We start from the raw sequence: 9,164 nt of genomic DNA on the forward strand, positions 1-9,164 counted from the left end.
GTACTTATATAAAATAACAATCATCAAACAAACATTAAACAAAGCAGAACATTAAACAAAACATAATGATTGTTAAAATAACTTGGCAGGTAACAAGCTGGCGAAAATGCAAAGCTGTACGAATATACCAACCAGTTTCTTACGCAACTTACATCTACATGTATCTGCAAACGAAAGTGTAAAGCTTTAGGGACTATGCAAAATAACATTATTTTATGTGTAAGCAAAACAAAAAGACATTCTCTGTTTTGTGGGTTACGTATACGCTTTCCAAAAGACAGTTGTTTAATCAACAAATTAAGATCTTGTTTGGAAAGGATTTGCAAGTAAAGTTCTTTTGTCATACATTTTCGCGATTCAATGAAATTGTCAACAATATCGACATAAACTAATAAAAGGAAATAAAAGTATTGTAAAAGTAATATCTCCGATTATTAACAAGTATTTAAGAACAGTTAGACTAATATTAATCGTAAAAACAAACGCTGATTTCGGAAGAAACTCAAATTAAACAAAGCAATTTCTACGACCCGTGTGCATGTAGTTGTAGATGTACATTTACATGAACATAATTTTTTGTATAATGTTGGCAAATTGAATTTCACTGTATCATCTATAAACGCGATGAATCGCGGCGAATCGCTCTGAAGATTATACAATGTTACATGTACGTAGGAAAATCGTAGGCCTACTTTGACCGTGAACGCGGTGAATCGCAGTGAATCGCGGCGAATCACCGCAAAGATTCTATTTAAAGCATTCGCGATGATCGTGCTCGACCTAGCGTGATGAAACGCGCCAGATCGCGGTGATTTGTCACCCAAAATAAATAATGACCACCGCGTGTCGGTGATTTAAACAAAAATCGCGGGTCGCGTAGTGTAGCATGTGCAGTTGGTATTAGGCATAATAAGCCTAGTTTTTACAGAATGAGCAAACTGCACAAGCTAACCTGGGCAGACAATTTAAGCACATGCATTAAACCCCCTTTTCACAGAGCATTTAATGGATGTAAAAAGTTATACTTTGTTTGCAGATCATTACCTACACACAGTCCGGCAAAAGTTAAGATTGCATCATGCTGAATCTTAGCTTAGTGCATAAAATAACATTATAAACTGGATTTAAAACTCTTACGCCCTTCAAGAAAGAAGATGGACGAGGTCTGCCGTATTATTTAATTGCAGACATCTAAATGGCTGTCTAAAGAAGAAACCCGATTAATTAAGTACTCAGCAACACTTTGCAAGACATCATTCAGCATGATTAAATTCTGGCAACACATGTTTCGGTCAACAATGCAGACACAAACATTAGTTGATGGCACAAAACATCTGTCACTGTCTGCAAATTACAATCTAACTGTAACAAATCTGTTTAGTCAGTTTACCACAGTCTTCAATCTTAGACAAATGATCATTACAAGAACAAATATTGTGGAATCATTATAACAAATGAGGAATGTTTGATACAAACATGCACTAATTACCCAATGATGTATTTATTGTTATTCCAATCAGAATATTAATGACACAACATGCGTATACAAATACTGGCTGATGCTTGCAATTAATAAGTAAGAATCATTTTATGTGCATAATTTATAATATTGTGTTGTCTTTTAAAAGAATTTAGCACAGTCATAATGACACAAAGGACTTAAGTATTGCTTTGTTGTTCATGGTTAGAATTGTGGTGATTAATTGTGGTCAGTGGCTCTGCCGCATAAGGTTTCTATTGTTGTTAGTTGTGTCGATTACATTTTGCTTCAAACAACATCTCCTACTGAACTGCTAAGTGGATTGTCACCAAAAATCACAGGAATGAGGTATAATATTTGGTGTGTAACATCATCTGATGGTCATACACTATTGTACTACTATACTCCTCTATTGTTCAAATCATGCCACTGGCTGACTCAGGGGTCAAACCTGGCAGCGTACCATTATTTAATCAAAGCGCTGAAGGCACTGAAGATGTTTGCTATTGCATAATTTAACACGCAATTCATTTTTCAAAATCAATTGCAAGTTTGAAATGAACACACGCCATTCAACTTTATAAAGTGTGTGTCATAGCGCACGGGTCGAGTTTTATATTGTGTGCACTTTTTGTCATCCTTATTATTACATAGAAATAACTTAGACAAAATAAAAACAACATGCTTTTTGGACGTTCTGAAAGCATAGAAAGTAGGATGAAAATGGTAATGAGCACTTAATATAAAGAAAATTTGCAGTCACCATCATATTAAAGGAATAATTTTTTCTAATATCAAATAGCTATCTCACCAAGAATATAAATTCATAATGAAAGTTCCGTGGTGTACAAAACTTTTGATTTTTGACACCATATACAAATTCAAAATATACAATAATCTTCGTATCTTGTATATGGAGGAATAAAAGTATATAAACATTGCTGTTTATGCTTTACTTGTTACCTGAGCAGTTCACACTGACATAAACATAGATATAGAGCACTAATGCGCTTTTAGGCGTAGCTGTTTTACTCAGTTTTCATCTTAGTGACTTTTACATAACGCCAACAGACACGCATGAATATTTGCTAATAATAAGCTGATTCGAGATACAACCTCTGAATTTTTGCTACATCACTGCGTATGTGCTCAATTCAAAGGATGTAGCACTGTTCAGTGTAAGGAATTCCGGACTACTCTCTGTATGCTCAAACGACACAAATTTTTTAAAAATGTGGCCCTGTTACAATTATGCGTTACAATCCATCTCGCAGAATTTCACTTTCGCCTCCAAGATGAGAAAACAATCATTAGCGAAATAGTATAGTGTCACGATAAGACAAAATCATTTAATTATCATACCACAATGTTTGCCGCACTTGGTCAGCACGTCTGGAAATCATTCCTTAATGTGTGGATAGGCTGCCATTATTAACTAGTTTTCTATTTTGAAATCAATTTTGTATCAAAAAGCATTGTTCTTAATTGTGGCATTTTTAATTCGCAATGAGATTTGTAATGACACTTGTCATGCAAAAATGGGTCTTATTCCATATGCGCCCATCATATAAATAGCCCACTCAGCTATCTCTCCTTCTGGTAAGGAGAAACATAGCATATTGAGTGATTTTATAGCGAACAGCATCGCCTATGGCCTGACTGCGCAAAAGCACATGTTGGGTTTAACTAACGCTTGCCGAAACGCATAAGACCCATTTAGCATGACGGCGCTATTGACGTGTGATTTAAATGTGTCGAAAGAAAACTGCGTTTAAATCAAATATCACCATAAGATATATTTTGATACTGAAGAAAAATACTCATAACAAGGCATATGAGGACACATATGAAGTGCTCTCCCGTAGTATATTTTTTATCTACTCACACTAATGTGTGGTTTGACAATGCTAACTAGTGCTGCAACAATACGCCAAAAACCGTATTGCAATATATTGTCAGTTCAAAAACCCGTATTGCAATATATCGCAATATATTGCTAACTTGTACCAAAATTATAACTTGCCAATTACCCGATAATCCCGTATATTCCAGTTTTAAAGCAAATTATGGTATATGTTTACTATAAATGTGCTCAAGAATAACAAGAAACACAAACATTGGCAAATTTTCTTAAGTATCAAATACATTTTGGCATTCGTTACTATTTAAAGATGTGATAAAATAACGTCCAACCGGGGCGTTTTTTCCACTGAACACTCGTAATTCACCTGATGTGATGTTCCCGTTTTTATACAACACAAAATACACCCATACTTTCTATGCCACGTTCTACATGTCTGTATAATTTTCGCGCGCTTTTTATTGAGACAAAGGATATTAAAGCACTTTTTATTTGACGCTAAATTTTTTTTATTGTCCATTAGCATTAAAATTTGGAAGCATAATTCCGAAATTCGGAATACAAATTTAATAATGCTCAATTCAGAATTGAACAAAACATTTACAGCTGTGCGCAATTAATTCAACGATAATCTGTTCAAAAGCATCGAACGAATGCTCCGATGTAACAACGCTACTCCGTATAAAACACTATCAGAATGCTATTTTAATGGATTTTTTTTTTACACTGCTTTGTTTTGTTTACCTTGTTATCATTATTTCGAATGGCTTTTCTGGACGAAAGGTCAATGAATTTTTGTAAAATGTTCGTACCGGTATGATGAAAATCGTATCGCAATACAATATGCGGATTGCGTATTGCGATATATACCGATAAACCGGTATATTGTTGCAGCACTATATATAATAATGCTAACACACATTTCATGACGTGAATATGCAACTAACAAGTGAAAAACACAACACAATAGTTTAACTTTTGTTTAATTGTATTTATTTAGAAAAGTAAATTGCAAACTTTATTTCAAAGTCAGCGTATACGCCGACTACATTTTTAAAAGATATTTATTGTTATAAAAATATTTAATATAATATATTTAGTTGTTTTCAGTTTTAGCGATCATAAAGCATTCTCGAGGTTGCCTATAGATGCCTGTAGTAATTGATGAACTCATATCCAACTGTCTATGTATTGAGAACAGTGAATATAAACAAGCGTAACCTTCTACTAACCTTCTACTATTGCGTTGCTAGCACCCATAAATACAAAAGATCGCAGCTATCTGTTGAGAACCAAAGACAATCTCGATCCTCCGCGACACATACAATACGATCATTGTTTATTGATTCTTTTCTATAAAGCACCGTTTGAAACTATTGCATTTAACATGATATTAATTTCATGTTTCCATTTGTGAATGAATATAATTGGAGAACTCAAACCTCTTGCATAAATTATACAACTCTTTCTCGCGCGGATACGTGCAGTAAGCGGGTATTGGGCTCCTAGTGGCTAAGGCGTATCGACCTGAATTTTAGACTAACCACCTTAGACGGTCGCTAAGTGACCATCTAAAAATTATTCATCTTTATAACCGCAAGCATAAGAGGTTAAATATTTGTTAAAAACTGTTCAGTTGTCGTCTACAAAGATTGCATTTATCATGTCCCTGGGGTGAAAACTCAAAACATGCCTGGCATCACATGATTTTTGCAGATTATTCTAAATAACTTATAAACTCTTCTTCTCTGAAACCGTAAGTCACATAGCTTTGAAATTTAGTGTAAATACATCAGAGAGGCGCTGAACAAAGTTGGTTACATTCAAAGCCCTGGGCTGAAAACTGGCAATGCCCCAGGTGTCAGATTATTTATATAGACTTATATAATATATAACTTACAAAAAAATATATAAAACTGGGAGGTTCAAAGTTTAAATATTAAGATGTTACATTGGTCCTCTTCAAGACTTTAGCAATTATGCAACTGGAGTCAAAACTGACACTGCAACAGTTGTCACCAGATTTCTATGGTCTTAAATGGTAAATAACTTTAAAAATCTCTGAAACCACAGGGTATGAACTGAAATATTTTATGCATGATATTGTGATGCTCTACAAAGTTTGTTGAAATCATGCTCCTGTGGTAGATATTGACCATACCCAAAAGGTCATCTGATTTATTAAGACTTAAACATATATTTAAATATCTTCTTAAATATCAGGGATTAAATATTCAATACGCAAAATTATGTAGTTGTCTTTTACAAAGTTTGGTTGAACCATGCTCCTTGGGTCGAAACTAGCCACAACCCAGGGGAAGCATGATTTATATAAAGCTATATAAAAATAACTTTTTTTAAATTCTTGTTGGACATCACATTTCCCAGACCTTTGATATGTGTTTTAAGATTGTACTTGTACTGTCAGATCGAGGTTGTGCATTAAGTTGGTTCAATTCATGTCTTACAGTGGTCACACAATTTATATCCACTTATACATCGTGCATCATCATACTTAAAATATCCCGGAACTGCAATGGTCAGAGGTTTAATATTTGTGGTCCTCTACAAAGATTGTTCCGATCATAATACCAGAAGTCCACCCCAGGGTCACAAAATTAACACAGACTTCAGGGCCGTACCTAGGATTTTTTTACTGGGGGGGGCCCAACCGGGGAGGGTTTGGGAGGGGTCCCCCCTCCATATATATATACTTTTGTTTATTTGGCACTTTGCAAGGTGAATTTTAATGCTTATAAAAAACGTATTTTGTGATATGAATTAATGGAAATTAACAAGTAAATCAGCACATTTCGGAAGTCTTAAGCTTTAAACATTGGTGTGAATTCACAACAATATTAAAAGCTTTAGATTTCCGAAAATTACAGGTTTAAACTGACGATTACCCACAACAACTCTCGTATTGCTTCCATCATTTTTTTCACAAATCAATTACGTCACAGGTTTTTTTAATCTGATTTTTTGGGAAAGACCTTGCCATTTTTGAAGCAAATTGCGCGAAACGCCGAATTTTTGGGTGAAATAATGAAAGTCTTAAATAATCAATTTAACATATTTTACTGTTATCAAACAAATTCAAGGAAAGAGATAATTTAATTATACAATATTTTTCTACACTGGATCAGGTTAACTTATATAATGAGATCGATTTGTTGTTTCAATTTTCATTTTTTTACCAATGAGCAATTAATAAGTTGATATTACTCAATTCTCGGTACTCAATTATTTTAAATACTGAATTCTGCCAAATTTTATCTGTTGCTCGGCAAATTTATGAATCTGTTTTTCTTTTAAACAAACATGTTAACTATCTCATCGTAGTCTTTTTCAGTGATTTCCTTTCAAAAATTATAAATACCTTTGTCAGTGTTTTTGTTCCGGTTCAAATTCAGGGCCCTATTCTCAATGCAAAAAGTATATATTGGGACTTAAAAATTCCCAATAAAATGTTAAAAAAAAAACAATTAAACTTTTAGAAGGGACAAACATGTCTACGGCCTTTTCACAGAATGTAAAAAAAACTTGCGTCAGCAATTATCAGACCATAGTCTACGAACTCCTGTAGCAGTTGCTTCCATTTGCTGCAAGTATCAAAATACATGTTACATCAACCATCGATAGATGAAGCATTCATGATCACAATGGAGGGCCTGATCGGGGATGAGTACAAGGCGATAAGAAAACATTGCCTAGAGGCTTATCTCGATTGGCGAGCGTTTATCCCCTTGTTAATCAGGGACAATAAAACATAGAAGCTCTTTTGTTTTGAGGGAAAGCGTACTGTGGACCCTTGCACGAGAAAAAAAATTGCAGTGGGCCGATTATTAAAAAAAAATCATAGTTCGACAGCCAGCTGGGAGGGCCCGGGCCCCTGGGCCCATGGCCTGGGTACGGGCCTGGACTTTAAATGTCATCTTTGAATAGGCCATGAGGTGTAATATTAAGCATTTAACGTCAGTGACATTATTATAAGTGCCCCTATACTAAGATTTTAAAATCTTTACCATAAGGTCAATAAAGGCCCTGCCTGGGGACAAATTTTTTTTCTATTGAAATCTATTTTATGTTACTTTTTATTGAAATTTATTTGATGTTACATCATCTCTAACAAATCATACCGCTTGCCACTCTCAATTTCAAGAGCGAATGATCTATGGCCATCTTGTCCCTCTTGTTTTCATTTTTCATTTACAAGGAAAATAGTGTAATCATACTGGTGAGTAATTTATGGCATGGAAGCAATAACTTTGAGACAATAACTGGGATTTTTTCTCTAAAAAATGTTAAAAGGCATCTGTAATAAAATTGCTATAACCACTTTGTAATAATTTCCAAGGCCTTCAAACTAATTGCCTGTAGGAAAAACTTCTGACATTTTGAATTTTCCTGCAACAAAAATTATGATGTAAAATTAAAATGTATGCCCATTTTTACAAGATGTTTTGAGCAATTTTCAAACACAAACCCCAGATGACAAATTTTGTTCCACCAGTCGTGATGTTGTTCATTAGACATAATGAGCCATTTGTGGTGATTTCTTATTAAGGGCAGGCAATTAAAAAAGGTAAATTGTCTTCAAATTTTCATTCACGGTTTAAAGCCATGAAGTATAGCATACTAAATATTTTCTCTTTTCTTATTCAGCAATATAGTAACATTAAAGAAGCAACTCTCATAATTTTATCTGCTACACATTTAAGAACAAATTAACAAAACAAGAATAAAGACAAATCTATCTTAAGATTATTTTTTAGGCTGTTGGCTCAAGCTATAAATATTCAGTCTCATTCAGGAACTTAGGCTACAACTCAGTAAATAAATGTATTCATGAGCTGTGCTTTTGTTAAAGTGAGGTGTACATTTATTGTGATGGATATTTGTTAGTAATAATATATGCAAAGATATACATCATAATAACACATCTCATGGGAATTATATTCCATGTTTTCCACAACTTTATGCATAACAATTTCCTGCATAATAATTCATATATTCATGGTACTTCTGTATCGGTCAGTTACTTGTTCAATGCGTAGTATATATTGCATTATCAATGCTTCATAACAGTGCATTGACTTAGTACAGTTCATGGAACTATTGTATGAGCCTCTTGCAGGGAATTGTTGACAAGCCTTGATTCTTCTCAAGAAACCTTTAAATTTGATCAAATTGAGCAAATCTGCAACAATTAATTACAAGAGGGCCATGATGGCCCTGAATCGCTCACCTGACTCATTAAGATCAGATGAAAACTATGACCTCTATTGTCTACACAATGTTTTTCTATGATTTGACCTAGTGACCTAGGTCCTGACTCTAGATGACCCAAATACAATCCCAATCCAGATTTCATCAAGATAAACATTCTGACCACATTTCATAAATATTGGATGAAAACTGTGACCTCTATTGTCAACACAAGGTTTTTCTATTTATTTGACCTAGATTTTTACCCCAGATGACCCAATTACAATCCCACCCAGATTTCATCAAGAATTCTGACCAAATTTCATAAAGGTTGGATGAAAACTGTGATCTCTAATGTCTACACAAGGTTTTTCTATTATTTGACCTAGTGACCTAGTTTTTGACCCCAGATGACCCGAATAAAATCCCAACCCAGATTTCATCAAAATAAACATTCTGACCAAATTTCATAAAGAGTGGATGAAAACTGTGACCTCTATTGTCTACAGAAGGTTGTTCTATTATTTGACCTAGTGACCTTGTTTTTGACCCCAGATGACCTAAATACAATCCCAAACCGGATTTCATCAAGATAAACATTATGACCAAATGTCA

General features: G+C 34.2%; 2 protein-coding genes across 11 annotated transcripts in view; both read right to left on the reverse strand.

Moving 5' to 3' along the window:
- LOC127863704 (uncharacterized) overlaps positions 1-9,164 on the reverse strand; it is a 259,681-nt gene that overhangs the window by 138,324 nt on the left and 112,193 nt on the right. The window lies entirely within an intron of this gene.
- LOC127864727 (uncharacterized) overlaps positions 1-9,164 on the reverse strand; it is a 146,509-nt gene that overhangs the window by 120,275 nt on the left and 17,070 nt on the right. The gene's annotated exons all lie outside the window — the stretch shown is intronic.

Source organism: Dreissena polymorpha, chromosome 1 (assembly GCF_020536995.1).
Source record: "Dreissena polymorpha isolate Duluth1 chromosome 1, UMN_Dpol_1.0, whole genome shotgun sequence".
Taxonomy (NCBI): domain Eukaryota; kingdom Metazoa; phylum Mollusca; class Bivalvia; order Myida; family Dreissenidae; genus Dreissena; species Dreissena polymorpha.